This window comes from Falco peregrinus, chromosome 5, assembly GCF_023634155.1.
Source record: "Falco peregrinus isolate bFalPer1 chromosome 5, bFalPer1.pri, whole genome shotgun sequence".
In the NCBI taxonomy this organism is placed as follows: Eukaryota; Metazoa; Chordata; class Aves; order Falconiformes; family Falconidae; genus Falco; species Falco peregrinus.
The window spans coordinates 27648863-27664875 of record NC_073725.1 but is presented as its reverse complement, the minus strand read 5'-3'; the positions used below and the strand labels follow the sequence as shown (position 1 = coordinate 27664875).

General features: G+C 43.6%; 1 long non-coding RNA gene across 1 annotated transcript in view; it reads left to right on the top strand.

Annotated features, from left to right (window-relative positions):
* The window catches only part of LOC114011759 (uncharacterized), a 43075-nt gene that overhangs the window by 4503 nt on the left and 22559 nt on the right, over positions 1-16013 (top strand). The window lies entirely within an intron of this gene.

The window sequence follows — 16013 nt, the reverse complement described above, 5'->3', positions numbered from 1 at the left end:
CTTTACATGAGTTAGTAACAGGAAAACTCTCCTCTTTACCAGGAGAGTCTCTAGGTAGAAGGTAAGTAAAACTGAGCCTGGAACAGATAACTAAGTATAGGACCGTCTGTAGGTTAGATGCATGGAAAAGTGAATGGCACAGGTCCGTTGCAGCATGTGTGCTGTGAGAAACTGGCCATACTTACAAGTTACTTCTGGCTCAGACATACAAGAAAGCAAACAAGCACTGGAAATATGAGACCTCAAGAGCATTGGTGGAGCAGTTCCTGGGTAAAAGGCATTTCTGTCTGCTAACATCTGCTATGCTGCAGAAAAATCCAGGTGCTGGCACACTGGTTATTTGAAAATGGATTATGTTTTGCACATGCTGTGTTTTGATACCCTTATAAGCTGTTAGCATCACAGTTGGCAGACTTGTATCCTCAGGAACAAGCAGATGATCATAATCCTTACATACGCTTTTCCTCAGGAACATTTGGTATGTGTCTTTCCTGTTGGTTTAAGTGGTCAATGGCTACCTTAAAGTCCTCACAGGTTGCACCTGTGTTTTCCAGCATCATTAAGTGATGGACTGTGAAAATAGCTCTTTGTAGCATACTGTGATTTTCTGCTTCAAATGGTGTCCTAGAAGTTGACTAGTGTCATCTGTCCATCATTCTGCAAATACTATGGGGTACAGTTGTTGATTTTAGAAGAGGCAAATTCAGCCGTAAGTGTCAAAAAAGTAAAAGCCAGTGAAGTAATGAAAATTGCAAGGTATGCCAGACTAAGCTACATTAGTCTAATTTCTGCTATTAAATGATATCACAGTCTCAAAAGTAGATTTGAACCAGCTCAGTAACAGTACTGAGCAATTATAATGGTCTCACGTGTGTGGTAGCTGCTTTAATTTATTGTAATCCTTAATATCACAGAGTGATGCTGACTGGTATTGTCTGAATAGAGGTGCAATAAATTAATTTACTATTTTTAAATATGAATGTTGTGTCTGTGTGCTATAGTAAGTTGCTGATTGTGCTTAAAGGATTGGAAATGCATTTTAATGGGATGTATGCAGCCACAGAGCCATGCCAGTGAACTAAGGTGTTGGACTGTGATGCACAGCATTGTCAGTAGGATTGTGTAACAGGCCACTTTTTTTCTTTGATTTTTTTTGAGTAGAGTTCTGTACAGCATGAGCTGATGGTGCTTCTGATGCCACCCACTGGCAGTCTAAAACGTGGATGAAATGCTGCTAATACACACTTAACTTTGCAGAATGTGCACAGTTCTGAATAGTTTTGGGGGAATGCTCTCAAAATTTGTTTTCTAAGAAGAGACATTCAGTTACAAAACCTCTCTTTTATGTGATCTGCCAGTTTTAAACTGGCACAGTATCACACAGGTGTTTTGAATGATTTTTCTGGTAGCTTTCCTGTGAACATCAGTATTGGTAGATAATATTCAGACCTCATTTCAGAAGCAAATGATACAAATACTGCTAAAATTAGCATAAGAAAACTGTCTAATTTCAGTTATACTGATGTCATTAAAAATTTGGGTCTAGGGCTTAAAAAACATTTGAAAATTTTAAGATTCTTGTAGCTGATCTCATCTAGTATGGATTGCAGTGTCAGACATATAGAATTATAGAACCATAGCGTGATTTGGGTTGGAACGGACTTTTAAAAGATCATATAGTTCACCCCCCTGCCATGGGCAGGGATGTCTTTCACTAGATCAGCTTGCTCAGAGCCTTCTCCAACCCAACTCTGAACACTTCTGGGGATGGGGCATCTACAGTTTCTCTTGGCAACCTGGTTCAGTGTCTCAACACTCTCACAGTAAAGAATGTCTTCCTTATGTCCAATCTAAATCTACCCTCGTCCAGTTTAAAACTGTAGCCCTTTGGCCTGTTACTACAGGCCTTGGAAGAAAGTCTCTCTCCATCGTTCATATAAGCCCCCTCCATATATTGCAAGGCTGCAATAAGGTCTCCTCAGAGCCTTCTCCAGGCTGAACAACCCCAGCTCTCTCTGTCTGTCTTCACAGGAGAGGTGTCCCATCCCTCTGACCATTTTCATGGCCTCCTCTGGACCCACTCTGACAGGTCCATGTCTGTCTTCTGCTGGGGGCCCCAGAGCTGGATGCAGTGCTCCAGGTGGGGTCTCAGAGAGCAGAGTAGAGGGGCAAAATCACCTCCCTCGACCTGCTGGCCACGTTTCTTTTTGATGCAGCCAGTTGTCTTCTGGACTATAAGCACACATTGCTGGCTCATATCCACCTTTTCATCTACCAGCACCCCCAAGTCCTTCTCTGAAGGGCTGCTCTCAATCCCTTTATCCTGCAGCCTGTAGTGATGCTGGGGATTCCCCGGACTCAGGTGCAGGACCTTGGAGCTGGTCTTGTTCCTCCAGCCTGCCCAGGTTCCTCTGGGTGGCATCCCCTCCCTCAAGTGTATCAACTGTGTTTGGACAAGTGTTTTGTATTACATGTGTCAAGTGTGTTTGGACACTGCCTGCCAGAAGGGTTTGGCAACGTTTGTAGTAGTTAAACAAGCGCCCGGGGAAAGGGAATGTGATTACCTACTCCAGTAAACTGATAGTTGTTTGCTGACACAATGCTGGCCTGTGCCAGGTAGAGCAGCACTTCCAAGGACTTCTGGGCATTCTTCTGGAGCTGATGTGTTCCTGGGAGCTGTTTGTGTGCAGCCAGCCTGCTTGGAGAATGAGGGAATTTATTAGCATAAAAGCAAGCACGTCATGTTGGTTGGCCCGAGTGCCTAGGAGTATCCCAGGCGTGTCTAATTTACTGGTATAGACTTGGCATTTCAGGGGTTTGTCAACTGGTGCCAAGAATAGCAGAGAATGTGTGAAAATATGTACTCACTGAGATATGTGGCCTAAATGCTGTACCTCACATTATTTTTCTTCAGAGTTCTATATTGGACATATGGATCAGAAGGGATTGATTACTTCAGGTGTCTGTGAACTTACAAGCTTTCTAAATTTGGATGGCTATGAATCCAAACCAACTTTGTAAATGTAATTTATATCTAAACTGTAATTTATAACATATTTTTTTTTCCAGCTGAAACATATACATATAGATCACTTTCATGGATTTAATGGTAACTTCATATGGAATAAACATTGGAACCTTTCAACAAGGTCACATTCTAGTACTTTCAACATGCAAAAGCAGTCTTACCAGTATTCAAGACTACAATGTGTTGACAGCTTGGAGGTACCAGAATGGATATAACGGAACTTTCATGGTGACTACTGCTAGAATTTCTTACTTTTTCACAAATTGTTTTCCACCTTTTTGTACAGATGGCTAAATGTTTGCCCTGCCTCCCGTAAGGGACAGTTAAAGTTTGTGAAGTTCAGTGCATCGCTGGCTCTAATGCTTTTTGGCATATGGGGATTTCACTAGAAAAAAAAATTAGCAGATTTATCTGTGCATTAGATATATGCATATAGCACAATGGAGGTTTAAAAGAACAGTACTGTGAAGGTACAGAACTGTATAGTAGTTTCTTGATAATGGTTGACCTAACAAGATGAGGATAGTTGTTTTATGTTGGACAATTGAAAAAAATGGTAATTACCTTGCAGAGGTGGTTGTAACTTTTCCAAAGGTCAAAGGTGCCACAGTGTTTGGGCACATCTTTCCATCTGAAGAAGCAAGGGAGGGTGAAATAATTTTATGTAAAAAGCAAAAAGATTCCTAGATGGTTTCACCTGGCCTGAGTGCAGCCTGGAAAGTTGAAACACTTCTTTGCAGCCAGAGAAAATTCTCTTGTTTCCACTGAGACCTGCCACAAATGACCCTGCCCAAACAGGGAGAAGAAAGGGCTTTGAGAGGCAAGTATGGAAGAGGCAAGTATGGAAGAATGCACCTTAAATAAGCAGCAGGCAGGATGAGGAGTGGTGTTCTCAGCAAAGGTGCTGGTGAGGGACCCATGTGGAGAAGTGGTTTTGCTAATGGTGCTGCGCAGTTGCTGGAAGCGCTGACTTCATTTTGGGATTGTGTTTAGGGCTAGTGATGCTGATGGAAATTCAGATTTCCCAGCATCGTCTGTTTACACCTCATCACCTGCATGGATTTGTCTCTAATCTTCATTTAGCTCTGACTCTGATCCATCTAGCCTATGAGGAGATCCACTGATCCCACAGGAAAAGAAAGGAGATATAACATGGAATGAGCAGCCCCTTGAAATCAGGGTCCCATCCCCATCAGCACAGGAGTGCTGCCATATGCACAGCTGATCACAAGATGTCAGTGTCAGAGTGAAGTTGGGAGTGGGAAGTTGAACACAGCGGAGATCTCCCCGTTCCTCATTCTGTGAATGCTGCAAGGAACAGTGGCTGCATCAGCCCCTGGCATTGGAAACTTGTGCGGTATTGTTGGGCTTGTTGGGCATTGATGCCACAGTGCCTGGCAGGAGTTTTTCCAGCTCTTTTCAGGGTGCTTTTGGTTTGGTTTGTGCATCCGACCCAGCAGAAATCTGAGGCAAGGCAAGAGCAGGAAGCCGACAGGAGTAGGAGCAGGAACAGATTGTGGCCGGAGGGGGAGGCTGTCGCCCTTTGAGCAGCTATCCTGGGTGGTACAGCACTCCGAAGTCAAAGGCGAGCATCTTGCATACGGCTTTTGGCTGACACATGAAAGCACAGGGCTTCCAGTTTGTCACCTGTAAAGGGCCCATTTTTTTATCCAGGAGGTTAATTCAAGGGGATTCAGCCTGAACTTGCTTGGTACAGTCTGTTGCAGATTACATCAGTGAAAAATTTCCTAAAGAGAACTAGTATGTGTACTTGGCACAAGATAACACAGCTTTTCCATCCCAGAGTGTGCTGCATGAGAGTCAAGGGAAGGGAATCTTGTGAGCCCTATAAGCCCATGGGGGACCCATGCTCACAATGCTTCCATTATAACCTGTCAAGTTATTCCACTCCCAATCCCAGTTCTGTACGTATAGTGCTGTATCGGCTCTAAGTAGTTTAAGTGACAGATGCATGAGAAAGGATTAACAGCGTAACTGCCACCTTCCTTCTTAGAGTTGTGTGTCTTGGACACACAAACATGCAGGATGTTTATTAAAAAACAGTACATCTTCCAACATTACCCGGCACATGGCATAGCATTTAAGAGATCTTTAACAGACCTCTAACAGCGTAAGGTTTCATGTCACTCGCATGTGGTTGACATGCCCTTTGCAGCAGAAGCACCGCGTTTAACCTCGCCGGCGCAGGTGGTATGTCAGCTACTTCCTAACAGTGCTGTGAATTTGGGTGCTTACTGCATCTCTCTGCCTGCTTGCCATGGCAAGCTGTGTGGTGGCAAGTGTTTTCCACAGTTATACCCGTGCTCGTCACTGGTGCTGTAGAAGAATTTCACACAAGTGTTTGGCATTTTAAAAAGAATATTTACATCTTCACAATCCACATATAGTGTGCAAGCACTGATTTGGTAATACACGATCTAGGTGCTTTTTTCTGTGTTACAGTGACATGCAAAGACAACTTTTCCCAACTGCAGTTAATGCTAGCATTAGCTACTTGTATGTATGGGGAGTTCGTGGCAAGGTGCTGGCAGCAGGGCAGAGAGCAGAAGGTGAGGGAGGAAGGGCTCCAGGCATGCCTGCAGAGATTCCCTTGCACCCCCGGGAGAGGACCACAGCAGATCAAGTGTTTCCCTTTCTCCTGTGGAGAGCACCATGGTGGAACAGGTATCCACATTGCAGCCCATGGAGAACCACAGTGGAGCAGATTTAGTCCTGAAGGACTGCAGCCTGTGCGGAGGACCTGTGCTGGAGCAGGGGAAGAGTGTGAGGAAGAAGGAGTGTTGGACTGAAGCACCCGGTCCCCACCCTGTGGCCGTTGATAAAGGAATTGATAATGAAGTGGAGCCTGGAGAAAAAAGGAGTGTAGGAGGAAGATGTTTAAGGTTTTGTGTTTATTTCTCACTCTCCAACCCTATTTTAGCTGGCAATAAATTAAATTAATTTGTCCAAGTCTGGGCTGTTTTGCCTGTGATGGTAATTGGTACACGATCTCCTTGTGTTTATTTCGACCCACCAGCATTTTAATCTTATTTTCTCTCCCTGGAGGAGTGGGGAGTGAGAAAGTAGTTGGGTGAATATCTGGCATCTGGCCAAGGTTCCACATAATTTCTGTTTCCAGAAGGCTGTATTAAAACAGATTTTTCATCTGAAAGTAGATTACCCCATACTGAAAATGGCCACTAATCAGTTTTTCAGCATCAGCAGCAGGTAATATGAAGACACTCAAATTATTGTGGCTCATGCATGCGAAGTAATGATTGATGTGTCTGACAGTAGTAGATTTTGAGAACATTAGCTTCCCAAGACATGATGAGGCTATGTGTTGTTCATTATCTGAAGTCCTGAAACACATGGCTTGTAAGTATGATCACATGCTATGAAGTGGCAGAGATTTGTGGTGGCAGAAAAATTCTGAAAATCAAAGCACTTTCCTGTGAGGCAATTAGAAACTTTATTTCTTCCTACTAAAATGTCTGCTGTGTCTGCTTCACTGGGCTTCTTTTTGGGGAGACAACCAAAGAGAGTGTGGACATTAGTCCATGCAGACACATAGTAATGCATCTTAAAATTTACTGGGCTCAGAGAGCTTTTTCTACACTGAATTTGTGTGATAGGATAAGCCGGAGAACTTCATGTCTCTGTGTCTGTATTCTTCCATGTTCCTGTATCCCTTTTGATAAAAAAACAACAATAAACAAACAAACCAGCCCCCCCAAAACCCCTGCTTTGATTTTAACCTGAATTATTTTAAAGGTCCACTTTATCAAGCACCTTAACAAACCTGTTGACGTGGCATATCTGAGGAGAACATAAACTGTGGTATTGCAGTGGGAATAAACTTCACTAAATGGAAGAGGGTTGGAACCTCAAGCTAGTCTTGCTGCTGGAGAAAATATCAATGCATCCACATCATTGAAGGCATGGGAGAAGGAGAGCAGAATAATCTGGGTGAAAGCCCTGAGTCACACATGCATACTGTTAACAAGCCCTATTCGACCTGTGAAACAGAGGAACGTGGTAGTCTCGGTCACAGCTGCCCATTTAGAGTCTGAGACTAACAGAGGTCTGATGAGTACGTTGATTAATAGATGTATCGCCTTCTGACAAAACCATGGATTAATAGATGTATCGCCTGGTGACAAAACCATGCCCTGGCAACTGATGTGGCCGTCCTTGTTGGAAATGAGCCAGTGCTAGACTTGGTGTTGTACCCCTGCGCACAGCTCAGCCGTTTGCTTTGCTGCAGCAAATGAAAACCAAGCGAGACTCCTGGTACTGTGCACAGCTCAGCAACCTGTGCTCTATCTTTTCTTGCTAAGAAATCCCTCAGCTTTTGCACCGGAGAGGTGTTCTAGTCTCTGCCCTTGCAATTAGTCTTTGACCACCCAAGCAGTATCTTCACTGTCTTTAATCCACTGTATGGCTTCCATTACGGCTCTGCCTGAGCTAGCCCCTGTAGACAGTGGGATCAACATCAACTCACTTAGCACTTACACTCCCCTTCAGCTACAAACTGTAACCAGGAGCCCAATATCCTGTGTAATACATTGCCTGTATTTGGGACAGCCGGAAGCATATGCCCGTCTTGTCAAGGCAATTCCTCTTCAGCCTCTAAATAGGATTCATGTACACAGATTTGTAAAGTATCAGCTGGTTATCAGGTAGGCATAGATACAGTCAGTGCTGATGTGCTACCTTTGAGAAGGCCTGGGCAACATGCTGCTCACAAATCCTGTGCAGCCATTTTCTCTCAAATCTCATCCCTTCCCAGAAATCCAGTAACTTGAAAATGGTTTTAGAGGACCCAAGCGTTTCTACTGGGGAGAGCTCTGCATCTTCAACAGTGTTACACTCACCTGGGGTTTCACGGGTGTACAGAAGTTGTGCTGAGCTCCCAGCACACTTGAAAAGGACCCTTCCTGAATGTGTAATTTTGAAATTCAGAGAAAGTGCTTGGTACATACTTGTGCAGCTATTCTGTGGTCCACTCATAGGAGACACTGTATCAAAGGCAGAAGTGTGTAACGCTTCTATCAACTTATTTCATGGATCATGCTGCTTTTTCATTGATAAGTTGCAGAAGCAGTGCAGATGCCACGTGAAAACCTGTTAGTACACTCTGCTGTCACCTCTTTTTGGCTACTATAGTGGGAAAAAATGTGGAAGTTTGGTATCTGTTGTAATGTCCTCACGTGTCTGTATCTGTAGGTGTCATGTGGCTGTGCCGGTTGCTCTTGAAATGCACCACAAATCTTAGCCCACCAGATTTATCTGACTGGATCAGAAAGTTTTCTCTCCCTTATGGAGAATTGCTATGGAGAAGCGCATTTGTCATGTCCCCAGGTATCCCCTTACTTCTCTGAACTCCCTTGTGATGGCCCCAGAGGGTTCTTGCTGTCCCTCGGAAAATTGCCTACAAGGCACCAGAGCTCAAAGTACCCATCCTGGTAAGTAGTTGCTTGACTGTTGTGTTTTTTATGGACTGGTGACTAGAAAGTGTGTGGTTTGCCCTTGCAGCCCCAGTGACTGTCACAGTAAAGAGGACACTTCTGTGCAATTCTTTCCTTCCCTGCCATTGGAACTTCTTTCTCCCGGGGTTCCCGGCAGTGGAGTGGAGAAGCTCATTCAGCTGGAGCCCCAGGGGTTTATCCAATTTTTGGCCAAAGCTGTGAGCTAAAGTCAGGGGCCAGAAGATGAACCACCTGAGGAGATGGGGTCACCTCAAGGGGCAAAGGAAAAAGCAAGAGTCATTGTAGAGGAATCGAAGGCAGGTTAATTAACATTGATAATATACAGCTGTGGGCTGGCTTCAGGGGCGGTGGGTTGGCTGATGTGGATAAGGTGCAGCTGTGGCTGGTTCCTGCTAAGTAGTTAAATAGCTCTAAGGGGTAGGGAAGAGGGACCCTGGATGAAGAGAGACCTGGAAGAAGCAGAGGGAGGAGAGGCAAGGAGATGGATGCAGCAGAGGCAAGAAGCAGGTGGCCTAGGATGAAGGATCAGTAGATGAACTGTTGAAACCTTGTGAGGGATTGGTGGCTGTGCCAGGGCAAGGCGTGGGAACTACTTATTGAAGTTAACCTGGTATGGGGTGGTAAAAGCCTTGTTGCAGCTTGATGGTTTTGAGAGTGCTGCAACAAGTCACTTGCTGTCTTACAAAGAGAGAGCAGCACTAGCTGTGTGCAGCATCTAGATAGCAGGTGAGGGACCCACAGTGACTGGGGAAGAGGAGGATGCGAAGGAGACATCTTTTGGGCACGTAGTATGGGACAGGCTGGGCAGTGTGAGGAAGGAGGCCACGGGTTCCCCAGTGACCCTGCTGTGATGGGACTCCTTGTTCATGGGCAGGGCAGGTAGCAATGCAGGAGCTCCACCATGTCCTGAAGGCCTGCAGGCAAAGGGAGCTGACTTTTCAGATGATTTTATGTATGTAAGTCCTTGGTTTTTTTTCCGTTACACAAATAACAGTGCTGTAGCCAGAGTCTCCCATAGCTCAGGTGATGATGCTGGGGGTTTGCCTCATGATCCTTCTGCTGGCAAAATGGAGTGAGGGGAGAAGTCAAAAATTCTTTTTGGGGCAACCCAGCCCCTGCAGCCTGTACCTCAGCCAGCCAAAACCTCCCTTTGCTTCTGGGTGGGAGGCTGTGATAAGGCTGGCTGAGTTTTACAGCACTAGTCAAATTTCTGTCAAAACTTGACTTGCATCAGCTTGCCTGGAGCTGCGATGAAGACCTGGTGGGATGACCACAGAGGCTGTGGGGCACCAGTGACTAGTGGGAGAGGTCTGTAGCTGAAGCTGCTTTCAGAGGGAGCAGGGAGGCCAGCAGAGGCAACTGATGTGCCACTATAAAAATAAATGCACAGCGGCTGTTCCCCACCAGCTAAAAGCGGGGGTGAAGCTAAAGCATTCTTTTGGAAATTCTGGACAAACTGTAGCTAGAAATGAATATCCCATGGCTTGTGTTGCTTTCTGTTTTGCTCTTGTGAGTACTTGTCTTTTCTTGCCCTTTGTCTCCCTAGGACATTATTTAATCAAAAATGTTTGATGATAGTTTGTCAGACATGACATTCTTGAGGTCATGGTGATGTTTCCTAATGTCACCTGGAAGCATTCTGGGGACTAAAGAAACACTGCGCAGTACTTGAGGGTGAAAAAAAAAAATGTTTCCTTAGCAGTAAAAATAGCTTTATTAGACTGGTTGGAGTTTTATGATAGGGTGAAGGAGTTGCTTGTCTCTTTAGAATTGTTAATTGCTCTGTCATACTGAAATTCAGTGCTGAAATTCAACTCTATTTTATGTTCTGTGGTCCATGTACAAGATTCCCTGCACTTTTATTATTTGACAATATCAGGATAAGTGCTTACTGTGAAGTAGCTTGCTATTGCTGTCTTCACAAATGAAGTTCCTTATTTGAATAAGATGCCGAGTAGTTTGTTTAGTTTTGGCATCAATAGCTAGCTGGTCTGTAGGGTTTTTCCAATGTATTACTCTACAATATATGCTTAAGGATATATTTTTTTAAATTTGGATCCAAACCTTTTGTTTAAGGATGTGATGCCTGACTAAAATCCAGGCCTTGCTTGCTTTTCTGAGGCCATGAGATGCTCTTTGCTGTAGCATCATAATCAGATAAGCCACATCTGAGGAGGGGGAGATACATTAGCATTTCTTTCACTCTGTGTTTTTGTTCTGGAAGGCTGATATGAATGGACAACTCTCCTGTAGTATATAACCCTTGCCAAGTTACTTACCCCACCATGGAAAACAGATTGACAAGCTTTTTCTTTTATTAATTGTTCTGTAGTTCAGTTGGTTATTTAATATCAGTAATAACACCTTCGATGATACTGGAGACAAGATTTGAATGGTTGCACTTGTAAAAAGGAGAAACACTTTTGCATACAGCTGTACTTCCTGATTTTGAAAATATTTAAAGAAAAAATACACCTTTCCATTGTCTGATATGGAAATTGAGAGAGGAGAAGGCTCTTCAAGCAAATAAAATGGTTACTGTCAGGAACCTGAATATCTGTCTGCTGGCAGAGGACTCGGTGGCTGCTGCAGGATCAGCCTGCACACACAGCTTTCCATGTCACTTCTATCAAATGTAGTGTGAGAGCATGGAGGATCAGAGAAGGGAAGAGTGAGTCATGTGAAATGCAGCTTGGGCTGTGTGTGTGTGTCAGTATAAAACACATTGTGTCTGTAGAAGGTTGTTCTTGTTCTAAGCTGTCTGACTCAATCAGTGTTTCTGTGCTGCAGAACGCTGTCATTTTGTACCTCCAAAGCATTCCCTCAACTGCAGGGTACTTTGCCTGTGCCTAAAGATAATGCTGTGGCCAGGTGCCTAATCTAAATAGCCAAACAGGAGATGCAAATATTATATTGTATCAATGCTGCAGGGATTTCAGAAGCGAGGGGAAAAAAGTTAATTTATTAAGTATTTCAGAGCTATTAATATTTTTTAATACAGCATTCGCTCAGGCGTGTGACTGGTCATAGTCCTAAGTAAAAACAGAGAAGTCAATATTCTGTGACAATATCCACAATACAAGATTATGACAATTTTGAGAAGATTTTTTAAAAAATCAATACTTTGTTCTTTCTGAGCTCTAAGAAATGGCTCCACCCTCAAAGCCACCAAGTTCTGACTAGCAGCTAATCTGCTGAAGTTCATCTCATCTTCATGAGGTTTGTTGAAGAGTCAACTAAAGGGCAGGTTGTTGAGGTCTTGGAAAAGGATCTTGGAAGTCAGTTCTCCAGTGCTAGACAAAGAGCTCAAGTCAACTTCACCATACTCTTCAGAGCAGACTTTGTAAATGGGAACAAGTTGAAGTAATTTGTCAAAATCATAATTTGATTTTGATGCTTCAGCTTTCTACAAAACCAGGTGATATAACTAACAAGCATAGAGATACATTGCTTTTAGTCATGTTTCTCCATTTCTGGTCACGAAAATGCTTGATAAGTTTGTAAGAAAGGCATAGACATTTGGAATCCCAGCATTCCTCTGCTAGAAGAGCATAGCCTGTTTAAATCCCTTAGAAATTTAATGAACTCTTAAGAAGTCCTCTTAAGACACTTCTTTACAGCTGAAGTGTCAGTCTTCTGCATGCAGTAGCAATTTTTTGGGTGCTGTATTTAAACTTGGGGGGGGGGGGAAATTTAAAACACTGATGAGCATATCCTGGGTTACTATTTTTGATGAGGGTAACAGATTTCATGACCATTTCATAACCTTTGTTAACTTTTAAAGGTTCACTGTGGAAGGCTTCCTACTTAAAAATGTAATATATTGCTCAGGCTTTATTCCATTTATGCCTTAATAGCCCAACAAAACTGTATCACAGAACTGGATTTGTCTTTTAGAAAGTCAGATACGGTGCCAAAGCCACTGTAATCACCTATGGCATGATGAACTACTTAAAAATTATTGGCATTGTTGCTAAGAGTGCCAAGTAGCAATGTAGACCAGCTCTCTTTAATGTGACAAAATACTTGCTATTACTTTTGTCAGTATTAGTGCTTTAACGTTTGTGATACTCGTGCTGTCATCAAGAGAAAAAGAGAAAATTTCAGGTGCTATAGTAACAAAATATTAACTTGAAATGTGTTTCTTCTTGTTTGTAGTTCATTTGTGCCTGGTTGTTTGGAAAGAGAAATATGAAAATGCTTAGCAACTTTGTTTTCATTTGCATATCATGTCATTCTGACAGCCCCTAACAAATTAATCATAGTAGTTTTATTTCTGAGGAGCTTACAGCTTGTGCAGTCTTACAGAGGCTACAAACATGAGGCTATTCCTGTTGCTGTTTTTAGGAGGATGTTTTCCAGCTGCTGAATATGTGGTTATTTAAAACACAGTTGTGTCAGCATTTTTGGGATTTGCCAGAACACTGTGCAGATTTGAAGCAATGGTAAATGATATTACGGTCTGTTGAAACTATTCCCGGTGTCTGGTAAGGTCTTGTAACATACAAGACTGTCAGTCTGTTGAACAAAATTGGTATTAAATGCCTTTAAAATCATTGAGATTTTAGAGCTCTTACTTCAATCTCCATTTATTAATTTTTGTTTGCATAATTCCTTCTTTCATTTACTGTCACTATCTTCTGTAACAAGTACACAGCAAAAAAAGATGTTTTTGGTCTGAAGCTCCCCTTCAGTTCAGCTATATGCCCCTATTTCTGTCTTTGGAGTGGATTATTACAGCAAGTACATGAAATACAGGCTGCAAGCACCCCTGTTTTGCAGCAAGAAAAATACTTCTAATGCAAATATGGATTTTTTTATGATTAGAAATCCAGAATGAAGAGAAGTGTTAGGGATCTGGGAGGACATGTTGGAAGGACTGTGAAAGGTGGGATGCAGTTAGGAAGCCTGAATTTTTCTTCCTGGGAATCCTGAGGAAAAAATGAACAAAAGCTAGGGAAGTTCAAAGAAATTGCAGCAAGATGCATGCTGCCCTGTTGTGTAGGAAGGGGCCTGCTGAAGATTTCCCATCAGCTTTCTGTGCTCCTGGTGTTTAGTTTTGAGCTGGGTCACTGCCAAGAATCCCAGAGAAATCTGCTTACAACAGCAGTACCAGCAGCTGGCTCTGGGTGGGTTAAGGTGGAAAACAGGTTTGCTTTTTGTGGGAGCCAGACCACCTCTGAGGAAGGGGGAAGCTGACATTGTGCTCTGTGTGAAAGCTTCCCCTGTACCCTAGTAGAAGCCTCAGCAGCCCAGCTGGGGTTGTGATAGCAGAGCTTCTGGTTGGAGATTAGGAAATTCATACAGTGGATAATGATGATATTATTAGAACCACATTACACTGGTTGGTTGTTTGGACCCCTGTAGCCACAGACAAATATTTCTGCAATGGAAGTTCTTGGCAAGGCTTGTTAGTGTCAAGTAGAACATCACTGCTTTTGGCAGACAACAAAGGCAGGAGCAATGCCTGCAGCAGTGGTGGAGGTATGGTATTAAGCAGCACTGCAGAGGACCAAATTATTATGGCCACAAACAGGAACTAGACCCTATGGAATCCATCAGTTTTGAAACATACTCCTTCCAGATGTCATGGCTGTCCCAGTATTTATAACTAGCATGTCAGTAATCACTGTGAGCCTGCCCACCTACTTTTCACGATTGGGTTAAGCATAATGCTGTCTGTTTTTTTTATGCAAAGCCTGTGTGATTGCATTGAGGCAGTTTGCCTATCAGTCCAAAATTTTTGCTGTGGCTTAGCTGTCAGTAGGGAAAGAAACAGACTGATGTCCAAGTGGAGACCAGTGACAAGAGACGTTCCTCAGGGGTTAATACTGGAACCAGAGCTACTTAACATCTTTTTCAGTGACATGGACAGTGGGATTGAGTGCACCCTCAGCAAGTTTGCTGACCACGTCAGCTTTGTGGTGTGGTTGACACACCAGAGAGCAGGAATGCCATCCAGTGGGATCTTGACAGGCTTGAGAGGTGGGCCTGTACAAACCTCATGAAGTTCAACAAGGCTAGGTGCAAGGCCCTATACATGGTTTGGGGTGACCCAAAGCACAAGTACAGGCTGGACAGAGAAGGGATTGAAACCAGCCCTGAGGGGAAAGACTTGGGGGCACTGGTAGCTGAGAAGCTCAACATGACCTGGCAATGTGTGCTTGAAGCCCAGAAAGCCAACCATGCCCTGGGCTGCATCAAAAGCAGCATGTCCAGCAGGGTGAGGGAGGTGATTCTCCCCCTCTGCTCTGGTGAGACCCCCCTGCAGCACTGTATTCAGCTCTGGGGAGCCCAATGTAAGAAGGACATAGACCTGTTGACATGAGTCCAGAGGAGGCTGTGAAGATGATCAGAGGGCTGGAGCACCTCTGATATGGAGACAGACTGAGAGTTGGGGTGGTTCAGCCTGGAGAAGAGAAGGCTCCAGGGAGACCTTATAGCAGCCTGCCAGTACCTAAAGGGGCTGACAAGAAACCTGGAGAGGGGCTTTTTACAAGGGAGTGTAGTGACAGGACAAGGGGGAATGGCTTTAAACTGAAAGAGGGCAGATTTAAATTAAATATTGAGAAGAAATTCTTCACTCTGAGGGCGGCGAGGCGCTGGCACAGGCTGCCCAGAGCAGCTGTGGATGCCCCATCCCTGGCAGTGCCCAAGGCCAGGCTGGACGGGGCTGGGAGCAGCCTGGGCTGGTGGGAGGTGTCCCTGCCCCGGGCAGGGGTGGGACTGGGTGGTCTTTCAGGTCCCTTCCAACCCAAACCATTATATGACTGTGATTCTATGAAATGCTTTCTCTAAACATTCTTACTGATTCATCACAGGTTTAAATTGCCTGAGTCTTTCTTGACTTTCAAAGTGAGTAAATTACCAGTTTTCTTCATTAGGTTGAGAATTCAGTACTTAAATTATCTTTTGGTGGGTCAGATAGTGACATGTGTGAGTGTAATAAGCATTGAAGTCTTCCTCTTTGCCTAACAGCAATACCATCAAGTTATAGTACAAAACATTTTTTGCCTACCCTCTTCAAAATGTTAGCAGAGTTCTTCCATTTAATCTATCCTCTCTGTTTAAGGCAACACATTTCCTCTTGGATTCTTTCCAGAAGATCAGGTCTTGAAAGAAGAGCCATGTATGAGGTGTCATTTAAATTTGTGCTTTCATCAAGTATAAAACTAGTAAAGCTCCTCTCTTTTCTCACTACTTGTGAGTCTCTAATAATTTTTTCTTGTGCCTGCTGTTCACCAGTTCTTACAGAAACTGGCACTTTTCTGTTCAGGACAATGTTAAGTCATCAGAATTAAGTAAACATCCAGCACTTCTGAGGAAATGCTGGCCCTTTTTCCCTGGAATTACCATCTGTAAATGCAGGGGTGTGTTGTTGTAATCCAATAATTTATTTCTGTAATGTCTCTTTTAATTTTAGTTTGTTTCTAAATGTGTCAGAACACTATCTTTTCATGTGCTACCTTCTTTCTTCTGCTTGTCTTGATTAT